We start from the raw sequence: 12,576 nt of genomic DNA on the forward strand, positions 1-12,576 counted from the left end.
GCGCACGCACACTCAACACACACTTTAAATGCCTCCGCCGGGGATAAAGGCAGTAACATGCAGCGTATACAGGCCGTGTTCCTCGTCATACTGAGCTTTATCACAGACAATATTGACTGATCTTCTTAACCCCCACTCAAAGAGAGAGAGGGCGTAAAAAAGTAATATAATCAAAATACTAGGATATTACAACTTAGTAAATGATCCCATGAACAGGGCCTGGATGGGTGAAGAGAAGGAGGGATGTGAGGAATGGGGAGCGCAGAGGACAAGTCTCCGAGGCTGGAGAAGACTTCATTTAACATGCAGGATATCACTTGTCTATAGCCCCAGGTAGGGCAGAAACACAGAGATAAGCTAGTTCAGCACTACGTCCACCAGGAAAAGTGCCGAGAAAGGGTTTTCCCTCTAATGGATGCCATTAATTATCATATACCCTTATACTTTGCAGTCATCACAATCTTAAGCCTAATCCTTTAGGAGGGAGTGTGTATTGTCAAAGATAGAGTGTTTTTTCTCTCCCTCTCTCCCTCTCTCTCTGTCTCTCTCTCTCTGTAAAGCATCCGTCTGTCTGCCGGGAGTACACTTAATGGCCTGTGCACACTCTGGAGCTGTCGTACCAAACTGACTGATGTTATCAACAGATGAATGACCAGGCGGGTCAGAAGTCAAGTCCAGCTCCATTGTTTTGACTCTGAAACCCAGTGTGTTCATGCTGCTTCCTCTCCTGTAATCCCCACCAGCTGCGTGCAGACGTGGACTGGACTCTGTGTGTGTGTGTGTGAGTGTGTGTGGTGCATCTGTGTTGTGGAACGTCTCGCTTTTCATTTCAGGCACATGTGAACCGATGAGCGCAGCCACGCGGTTCGCTCCGTGTGGCCGCGACGGTGAAGATGATCTTTCATCACGTCTTTCCGAGGCCTAGATCTGTCACCGACGCGTTTCAAAGTTTCAAAGTAAAAGCATGTATTTGCAGGACTGATACACGCGTGGCTTCATACTCGAGAATCCCAGTGTTTTACTTGAGCACAAATGAAATGTAGATTTTTATTACTTTAAAAGTTAACCCTCTGTAAAACATAGCAGAACTCGCCCAGTGTCGTGACTGGACCCGGCTTAATAGAGTACAAAAAAAACTTACCTGACGTTGGAAAATAAATCTGATTATTTTGTTAGTCTGACTTTTAAAATGCATTTAACCATGTTAGTCTGTCTCAAATGTTGCTAAATCGAATTTCTCAAGCTTGGAATAATACACGCGGATAATGCGGTTTGGAGTCGAATTACTCCTGCATGAGTCAATTCAATCACATCCTGTGGAAAAAGCTTATACACCGAAGACGAAAAAACAGCAAGAAAAACATGGCCAAATCCAGACTTCTGCGTTTTTGGACTGAATTTATTCTCCGTTAGCTTAAAGAATTCCATATTTTGAGTGTAGCAGACGGTAGAAAGACACCATTCCGTGTCTTTCCATGGTAAAAAACCAGCTGACAGGTACAGTTGTGTTGGTCTGTAACGGGTTAATTGGAAAACTGCTAAATCAGGGTTTCCAAGGACTCAAGGATTTCCCAGGACCAATTCCCTCTTGCCTAGTCTACGTACATCATGCAGTGCAGGGCATGAAACACTAGGTGGCCTCGTAATGTAAACGTAAGGGAGACATTTGCCTAAATATCAACTTAACTTAACCTGCATAAAATTCAAGCAAAATGATTCAAATTCACAACCCTTCAAGGATTTCAAGGACCCGTGGGAACCCTGCAGAATACTAACAAGGTGAAATGGGGCCCTGTCGCCATCTAGCATGGAGGGGGGGGGGGCACATTTCATTTAATGAATCGATTCCCTGCTAGTGCTTGTTTACTGGGACAAGGGCAGGAGTTCAACTGCATTATGACTGCGCATAGAAATGTACTGAGTGGTTTGTGCGTGTGTGTGTGTGTGTGTGTGTGTGTGCAGAGCGCTGTGTAATGCAGCTAAATCCAAATGACATACAAGAGAAATGAGGTTAGGTTTAGCTCATTTCTACCTGTGGGAGATTTAAGACATTATTTCCATTCCATGTTAGACGGCAGCCAGCAGGAGCTCGCAGCAGATCTATCGAAATATTCATTCGGCGCAACAGGAAAGAGAAATCAATGCCATGAAAACAGAGCACTTAATATAGTTCCATTAAAGCGGCTCTTAGAGCTGCACCAAAATGGCCACTCCACTGCAGTCAGGGCACAGAGAGGCCACACTGTGTTTTTTTTTGTTTTTTTCTTACCAGGCTACAGTTTAGACTGAATTAAGTCATGCTCCACATTCAGCCAGTCCTGACAACTGCTTTTTAAAATGACACCTGATACCCTCATGTCCCTGCTCCCCCCCCCCCCCTCCCTCTTACCACCATTTGGAGACACACTTGAGGAAGGGCATATGTGGGTGGGGGATGAGCAGGGGATCAGTGGTGTTGTGGAGGAGTGAGTGGGGTCAGACGCCAGGGTTGCACATCTCTGTCCCGCCACCACACACGACTGTCTCCGGGTGTTTGTGGCAAGTTTGTGTTTCACGTTGCAGCTCGTCTGACCTGTTTTTGTAGTTTAGGCTGTCATTCCTTGGAAAATGGTCCTTCTTGCTAAGTTTGGTCCAGTTGCGTAACATTCAGTAGGGTTTATTAACCCAATCTATATACTACCTATTTTATTTAAATGTATAATCGCTTAAAATGTTTTAAAAAGGTTGGTTTTCGCAGTATTAGGATAAGAGTACTTTGGGCCTTGAGGGCCTTGCTTTGAACATCCTACAACTTCAACTCCAGCATCACGTGCATGGACCAGTGCTTTGTATTGGCACGCCTGTCATGGGTGAAGGTTAGTGGTGGCTCATTTAGTGATATCTGTTCTTTGTCACATTTGACATCAAAGGAATTTAAAAAAAAAGTTTTATTCTGATGTCATTGGAAGTTGGGCAGTGGTTCAAAGTCATCAAAGGACACTTGCCTTTGATGAGCAAAGACTACCAAAACTCGCTGTAGCCTGTCCTGAGAACCACTGTCCTGAGAACCACTGTCCTGAGAACCACTGTCCTGAGAACCACTGTCCTGAGAACCACTGTCCTGAGAACCACTGTCCTGAGAACCACTGTCCTGAGAACCACTGTCGTAACCACTTGATTTCTACTTCTTTTGACTTGCATCAACTTTGGTGAGGACAACATCAAGGCCATTTTTATTTCTTCTACGATTCCACTCCCACTTCAGTACAAATGAGAGGGAAGACGTTTATTTTCAGTCATGACGCTCTCGTGTTTGGATTGCACACACACACACACACATTTGTAAATTAGGTGAACTGACGACGAGAGGGGTGTGTGGAAATTTTTGGGTCGGGCTCTGACGAAATACCACCGACACAGAAATGTCTCAGAGTCGTGCGTAGCTCCGCGTCCCATCCCGTCTACTCATCGACTCATCTCTCCGCTGATCCCCTGAGGAGGTGTGTGTGTGTGTGTGTGTGTGTGTGACATAGAGGCAGGAGCTGAAGCATGTTGAAGCCGGTCAAACCTCAAGTGTGGAGACTGGAAAGTATTAACCCAGTAATGGCTGGTGTGCTGGGTGTGAGCCGCCGCATCAGTCTGAGAAATATCCCTGTTGGTGTGTGCTAATTAGACCAGGTTAGCGGGGCCTGCTACAGCTTGTCTGATGGCTGACCTGGTGAGACGGGATTACCTTTCTCCAGCTGCTGCCTCCCTTAATGCCACCTTTACAAAAGCCCCAAGTGTCACTGGGTCTAGTTTTTTGCTTATGAGGTGAGTCACACAACTGGACGTGGAGCACAACCCAAGCCAGATGTGTAAAAGATGTGTAGCCATGTTGCGCAAATAATTTTTTATGCAATAACAGTAAAACTCTACGTAGGGGCCTTCCGGTGTTTCACAAACCTTCTGCACTCCTGTCTGCACATGTCAGATCAGGGAAGGAGGAAGAGTGGGGGGTTGGCAGTGGGCACTGAGTCCGCGGCGAGGGACTGCGAGCTTGGCACGGAGCGCCGTACGCAGGCGTGATGTGGGTGTGAGTGTAAAACATTTGCCCTGCGGTCAAGGGTATCTGCATGCTGCACGAGCAGATGATGTAAATGTGATAAGAGCCGAGGATGGTCCGCTGAATTCCAGCATACTGGTCCCTCCTTGTAAATCCCAGCATTTGCTTTTGTCATGCAGGCGAGGCCATTCTTGTCATTTCCTCTTGAGCACACACACACACACACACACACACACACACAAACTCCCTGGCCTCCAGCTGAGTGTGTGGACACCTGGTCTGGCTCAAGAAGCTGATGGCCTCCCTTAAAGGCTGGAAGCTTATTCCACAGATTAGCCTTTTAAAATCCACCAAATCCCGACGTCACATCAGCAACCTTTATGTGCACCAACACAATTACAACAATAGCCGGCGTGAAAATGAAAATAAATATCAAAAAAAAGCAAAGATACCAAACAAAAACCAAACTTGTAGAATGTGTTACGGCTGTAAGGTGATTGATTGCACATGTAAGCTACGCGCCATGTGTTTGCTCCATCGAGAAAACTTTGTTTACCGCCTCCGAGAGGCCAAAAAAGATGCCATTTGCAGCATTTGTGGCAATTTGCTGACATGAGACATATGCTCGCTCCAGCCTGTAGAGAAAGTCCCTGGATAAAGGGCTTTTCTTTTAAATCCCTGATAGCCTCCATGCTCCAAGGAGGACTTAGCTGGCGACTGACAGCCTGGATGGGAGGTGGGATGGGATTTTGCCATGTGGGCTTGTGACTGGTGCTGGGGTTAAATAAAGGGGAAGGTAAATATCAGGGGCGTCAAAAAGTAAGGGATACAGATTGGTAATCCGTTATAAAGTAAAATGTATGTTGCATCGATGCGTGGACCACAATAAACCAAGACTCTACTCTCACTACGCTTGCAAGACTCGTTAGTGTTGCGTTACCTTCTCCAGTTGATAATGATTTGGCTGAAGCACTTAAGACGTCACAAAAATTCAAAAACAGATCTCTGAAATGCTGGTTTAAATGGATCTTCATCTTCATACACTAGGCCGGGGGTGTCAAACATACATCCCGCGGGCCAGAAATGGCCCACCAGAGGATCCAATCCGGCCCGCAGGATGGATTTGTCAACATTTTATGTCAAATACTATACTTTATTTTTCAGTTCCAGATACCTGTGACTAAATGTCTGTGCCTGTATAGATCCACTGTGATCAGGAGGTTTTGCACATGTGAAAATGCTCAATTTAGTCATAATAGTTCTTATTTTTTCTCAACAAAAATGTTATGTTTTGGAAAAAGGAAACTTCATTAAATGTAAAACAAAGGGGAAACAATTCAGAGTTATTGTTGTTCATAGGTTATTATGCTATTATTTTACAGGTCCGGCCCACTTGAGATTAAATTATGCTGGATGTGGCCCCTGTACTATATTGAGTTTGACACCCCTGCACTGGGCCTTAAGTTGAACAGAGTAACGGGTAGTTCTGGAATACGTAATGTGGTGACAGATGTGGCTCATTCTATTTTGTCATTTAAAAATGATGGTCTACATAAAACAACAACTTGTATTGCGTCAAACTGCATTGACTGAATCCCATCATCGCTTGCATATGTGGACACGTATCAGATGGTCCTCTGAGGGAGAGACACACACACTCCCAAGTAAATAAACTTAATGCCAGCAGTTGCGGTTTAACAGCTCCCCTTCGGCAGCTCATCGGGCTGGTTGGGGTCACAGAGCTGTTACAGATATACGGCTGCAGTGTTGGGATGTGCAGCCGAGGCGAGGTCGTCTTACTGTAAACCCAGCTGTACAGTATCTTCCTGGAGACAGTGAGTTCTGTGTGCAGTTGGCTTTGGGGCGACCCATGAGTGGCTCCTTGCAGCTGCTTTCTGTGTATGTGTATGTGTGCGCATGTGTCCGGTGGTAAGTTTGGAGAATGCAACAGCTACCTCCCACCGCGTCCAGCACAGGCCTGTACCCACAGCTGTTCACCAGACATTCAGTACCACACACAGCACCTGTCTGCATATGTGTGTGTGTGTGTGTGTGTGTGCCAGCCAGATCACATGCAAGAATAGACGCACACTGCAGAGCGTGTGAACCGAGCAACCTCTGTCGCTCTTCCTTTTCCTGGTCACACTCCAGCCTCGGCCTGCTAAATCCTGCGCCCGTCCACTCCCACCCGTAGCACAAATCGCATCCTTCCTCCATGAAAATGTTGACGTACTCGAGAGCTCATTAACTTCATTGCCGAGCGCGAGTGAGGCGAGGTTTTTGGATCGTCCGCGCGGTTGACTGCTATAAGTCTTTTAATGATGGGGATCGTTCATTAATGGCGCCGCAGTGATAGATTTCACCCGCGATGTTATGGGATCAACGCTGTTATGAAGGGCACAGCGTGTGGGAGGAAGCATTTATAATCATTATCAGAAGTAATAAAACTTTTGCCCTCTAACAATGGACTACCGCCCACACCAAGTGAATGTCAGAAGAAGTCCTTAGCCAGGACACAAAGCTTAATTGGTGGAAATATTGGCCTAATGGTGCCAAGGTGGTTTTGCATTGTAGACACATCATTATTCATTTCATGTGTGAGACAGAGGGCGACTGTGTCACCATGAGCTCAAATCCAGCACCATTTCATCTAGGTCTCTCCTGTACGTGAGCGCTCCGATAACCAGGCAGATTAAAACATTTAGATAGGAACGGAAACGGAGATCAATAAATAATGAGTGGGAAATGTCATATGTGTCGCTCCATCATCTGCAGTCTGCGTTGATATGGCAGCTTATCGCCAGCTGCAAATTACCCCACAGCACTGGCTATGAATATGATTAGCATTCTCATTTTCCCCAGGAAAAACTCTAATATACACAATTGCGTTTTATCAAAATTTATCACATACCTTTGCCGTGCATTTCCTTGAGAAAACATGGCAGCGGTTGGGATTGCATCAAAGCATGCCGCAGTCATTTTCTTAAATTTGGAGCGGAAAAACAGGTTATGACTAAATGGATTGGCTAACCCCCCCCCCCTTTCCTTCATCTAAAAAATAATCTCATAAAAAAAGGAAGGTGAAGGAGCAATATGTGCCAACAGAGCACAGGTCGTATCGCTGCAAATTACAGATATGATACGATTGGCTCTTACCTCCAGCCGCTGCATTAAACCATTGCTTATAAACCTCGCCACCTTTCTCTGACCTTTGGTTAGGATGAATATTTCTATAAAAGCAGCCAGTGATGTAGACTGGGAGGCACAATTCACCACTCACACACACAACTCACCTCAGTAACAGTTATAAACTTCTTGTTACCTAAACTGTAATTATGCTCACGTTCTCCTGTAAGAAAATATAAAACAATGTCATGTCATTCTGTATACTTCCAAAACATGTGTCCTATCCTCTATCCTATAATCCTGTAAAGTCCGTATGCATGGTACAAAGTAGTTTCCCTTTTTGCGACAAGCCCACAGAAGTAGCATTGTTTAGCTTAGCTTTATAGCATTAGCACCTATTCCTACTTGCACTATTTTGTTTACGCAAATTAATCCAAAACCTGAAATCACTTAGTTCTGTGTTGTCTTGTTAGTACATATTAGGAAAATAGTGTGATAATGGCCAATGATCCAAAACTCACATAGCCATACTGCGACTTTAGCATTGTATAACTAGCATATGGCCTCACGTCAAAACAAAAGTGAAGTATACATTTATACAACAAATCCTTATTTAAGTAATATGTTCTTATATACAATAATAGGACTGTGTATTTGCACACATTTGAGGCTATGAATAATATAATTATAGTATAATTTTTTAGCACTATACATACCATTTAAGGGTGGAAGAGTGTAATGGCTAAAGACAGACTCAAACACTAATATCTTAAGCATTTACAGGGTTTTAACTCAAAGTATTGACATCATGGTTTACTACACCATTTGGTGTCCACTATAATCCAAAAGGCAGAATGAGTGAACAGATTTTTTAACATGGGTGGCCCTGGCGTATCCAGCAGAGTTGGGGATTTAGAGAAAAGGTCTCTGTGTAGATTGGACGACACAAAGCTTCTCAATAGGACTGCACAGTCCTAGGTGACAAATGGTTCCCAGAGCCAGTCAGGAGCCAGAAATGGCCTCTTAATCAATCAGAGGTCACTATGGAGTCTCGGCCCTGACTGCCTTCGCCCTGAGAGGCCAGCCATCTGATGGAGCACTCAGTGCCAAGGAGAAAGCCCACAACTTTTTTTTCACCTCGTTAACGCAACACTTTCTGATGCCACTGTCTCAGTGCAACGTTTGCCATTATTTATGTAGACTATACTATAATTTGTCCTGCCAAAGATTTATGTGGAACCAAAAACAAAAAAAGTGCACCCTCATCACAACAACATAGGCGATGTTTTGCAGACAGATTAACACAAGAGAAGTCTAACTTATTGTTTTTGCTCCATTGCTTTTTTAGTTGCTGCAATGTTTGACTTTTCTTTGCCCAGCAAATTAGAAATGCAACCATCACACATTGTGGCGCCAGTCTCAGACTGTATTAATTATGTGGGAAACAGTGCATTGGACCTTCCATTTTCATTTGCTCGTTTACCCAAGTCAACATTTTCTTCTGCACTTTCTGGGCTGCGTTTTAGTTTAGACTTACACATAATTTACAGACGCGTGTATAGACAGCAAATGCTGTGACGGTAGTCTTAAGACCTTAACGTCACCTAAGATGGAGTGTGGAATGAAGCCTGTGGATGGGAGCACAGGTCAAGTGATACTATGCCGTGTACATCTCAAAACACTAAAGAGAAGTTGTTGTTGTAAACTAACTTTAGGAGTTGGTCATTAAAATGGAGATCTTCCAAAATTCAGTCGCCCAAATTCGTGTTTTTTAACCCATCTGAAAACACTGTAGTATGGATGAAGCCTTTCTCTGTTGGTATTTGACATTCTGCATTCCTCTGATTAGCTGGTGGGAACGTCTGCAGCCCACCCATCCTTGACACATGACCATATGCACCGACATTTCAGGCTGTAAAAAGGGAGTCTCTCCACTGGGTCAAACTTTACCCCCACCCTGACATCTCTTGGGGTTGACCTACACGCTGCAAGCCCCTCCCCCCCCAGGGAGCATATCAGGCTTTGGTGGTAGAGCAGGCCGTCTGTCTTCCATCTACCTCCTCCCACCACTCTTCCATCATCCGTCTTTCCATCACCCTGCATCAATACATTCATCTGCCCACTCCCACTATCAATCCAACCACACTCTAACACTCAAAGTCCTTTGTCATTAACCCATCTGCTTCACAGCTACGTTTGTAAAAGTCCCTGCCCTTAAATCATCTGCTCGTTCCCATGACTCAAGATTCAGCTCCGTTTTGGCAGAGACATCAATATAGTAATGATAATAATGATAACTCTTTTTTTGTATCATCCAATGCGAGTCATCTATCGTGTGAATTATACTTTTATTAATCCCCCTTGCACTAGTGACACATCATTAGCCATAGAGAGTTGCACCACAGGCAGATTAAGGATTGTTAAAACCAAAAAGTCATGCACAAAACCCGTTAGAACCTAATTAAATGGTGTCCCATTGCAATTACACTCCCAATAAAACTGCCAATTCACGACGAAGGACCAGTCGATACTTCTTACCAATCACCAGACCCCCACAGATCCATATATCCATCCATCCGTGCTGACACTCAGTGGCTGTGTCTAAGCAAGTCTTCGACCCATTGATCTATCCATCATCCCCCCACAAGCTCACTCATAGATGCTCATGCTGATTCAGTCCCCATGGGAAAGTGGAGCCTCACGCAGAGGACACCTTATGGACTAAAGACCGGAGAGACGAGGAGAAAGGGAATGAAGGACACATAAAAAGACAGGATACATTCATTTTAAAAGAGCCTTTTTTCAGCTTCAAATGAGGAAACAGGAGGCTGGTTCTCTCCTGTGCACTTGAGAGTTTCATAAAATACTTGATGAAAAATGAGAACAAGGATTTCTGTTATGACACCGATGAGTACTATTTGAATTAGTGGATTAAAAACCGTGTAAACACACAGAAAATCCCTGAGGCTGAGCGTTGTGACAAACGACACACGGCACTTACGAAGAGGACGAGGGAACAAGAAGAGCTGAGGTGGTCGTCAAAGTGAGCATTTAAAGGGAGATCCTTTCTTTAAGAGCTGCTACCTGAGTTGGGGCGGAATTTGGGTGACTGCGTCATTAGTCACAAAAATGGAGCCACCTGCCTTTTCAAAATAAAACGTTTCACAATCACAATGCTACAGATTACAAGGAAGCCGTGTAGACTTTCTGCACTTGTGTTACGAAAAGAAGGAGCTACTAGACGGACTTGTGATACCACACCAAGTTCATACTTTAGATGTATTTGCATCCAAATGTCCGAATGAATTCATTGACCTTATGGAAGTGGGCAGAGCTTGTTGCCGCAAGGCCTTTTGTCATTAGCATGCTTTATCATTTCCGAATCTCTTTCTCATCCTCTGATTGGCTGGAGCTCAATAGACAATTGTCAATGGACAACAGCACCAATTCCCCATGCTGAATCAGCCACAAAGCCCTGGGATGGGTTCCGGTTAATGCCGAGTTGACAATGCCGCGCCCACTGCAATGACAAGGGCTACGGACCGTCATCGACTTCCCAGCGGCCCAACATCAGGCGGTGTGTCCTGAGCACAAATGGCAGCTATAAGGGACTAGAGGAAAGAGAGATCTACCGTCATCCGATGAAGAGACGCAATCATAAGAAGTAGCGACTCGAAAAAAGGGAAAAAATATTCAGGGGTCACGCAAGGACAAAGACAAGCAAGAAGTGCCAATCCAGGATCAGGCAGATCAGTTGTGCAAACTAGTGTTTCCTGTGCTGGTATTCAGATGCAGATCCGACTTTCTCAGCTTATAATGGGGGGGCTGTCAGGAGTGTGGGTGTGTTTGTGTGTGAATGGGTGAGGATGTTCGTAGGGGGGGAGGGGCGGGGGGTGTCAGAAGTGTGTGTGAGTGGGTGAGGGACGTTAGTGTGGATGAGACTCTCACACATCTGTTAACCTGCTCCGCTAATGGAGTGCAAATGGGCCTCCATTGTTGGGTCTTTACGAACCTGGCTGGAATAACCTGACACTTGCAGGTTCACATGCGTACGAGAGCACGAGCACACGCTGACGTTTACATACACATGCGGAATGACTAATCTAGCAAACACCCTGAATAAGGGTTGATTAACATTCCTATACTGTAATGCATATATTCATTGCACCTGTATAAATGCTTGATTTAATGAATAGAATATTGTGGAGTGTGTTGGTATCTGCTTTTTGTCCATGTGGCATACCAGAGAGGGTGTAGTTCTTTAGCGTAACAAGACAAATGCTGGCTGGTTTGTGCCTTCGAGGCTGCAGTAGAAACATGGCGGTACAATACAGCAGCCTCCATAAAGCAAGGCCCTTATCAAAGGCCTTTGCTTTGTTGATTTGTGCAATTTATTTCCACTTTAATTTAAAAAAATCATTTAGGAACATGTTCATGCTTTAAACCACCCTTAAGGCCATCCTAAAGCAGTAAAGTGGTTTAATCTCCTTCCCACACCTTGGTTGACATCAATTTCAAGGACTTTCCAGGACCAATTCCCCTCAAATTCAAGTACAGAATGTGCTAACCCTAGCCCAAGATGGGAGGGCAACTTTTAAGAGCTGCTTCGCCCATGGCGTCCACTTTAATTGATTTGCGGAACACTCTGCATCTGGACAAGTGATTGTCTTTGGGATCTTGGACAAAGACAGTCTTTGTGATTTTCTTTGGTGAGACAGAGATCTCGGAATTTTCATTTCCCAGGCATCACGTCTACAGTGTCCATAACACGGCTGGCAATTATGACGCGTTGTTTGTTTTGCGTCGGCCTAGTAAACGTACATCAAGCAATGCAGGGCATGAAACAGTAGGTGGCGTCGTAGGGAGACATTTAGCCAAATATCAACTTAATGTCTTTCTTGCACAAAATTCAAGATTTTTTTCAAATTCACAGACTTTCAAGGATCTCAAGGACCCGTGGGAACCCTGCTTTTCTCTTCAATGTCGGCTAAATTCAGTCATTTCTTTTCTTTCTCTCTTGACTCAGTGACATGACTGAGCACCAGCTCATCACCACTCTTCACCAACTCCAACTGTTTGTCCCTGTGATGCAATGATTCCCCCCCGGTCCTTATAATTTAATCACTTATTTGCGTCATGCTCGATGTGAATACAGAGAGGGTGTGTTGAAATTCACCTCTGAATAATTCACAATTTTGAGGCTTTAAAGGTACAGTGTGTCAAATTGTTGCCACATTACTGTTGAAGGTCCCTCGCCTCACCCTTGTCTTCCAAGAGTGTTGGAGAAGCTACGAAAATGGCCACCTTTGTAGAACTAACTCGACTCCTGATATAAATGTAATGGCGCTTTTCCAGTATACAGTTCTGGCCCGACTCTGGCTTCTAGCTTGTTTTTGTTTTTGCTTTTCCATCAGTGATAGTACCTG

The sequence above is a fragment of the Solea solea genome, chromosome 5 (assembly GCF_958295425.1).
Source record: "Solea solea chromosome 5, fSolSol10.1, whole genome shotgun sequence".
NCBI lineage: Eukaryota > Metazoa > Chordata > Actinopteri > Pleuronectiformes > Soleidae > Solea > Solea solea.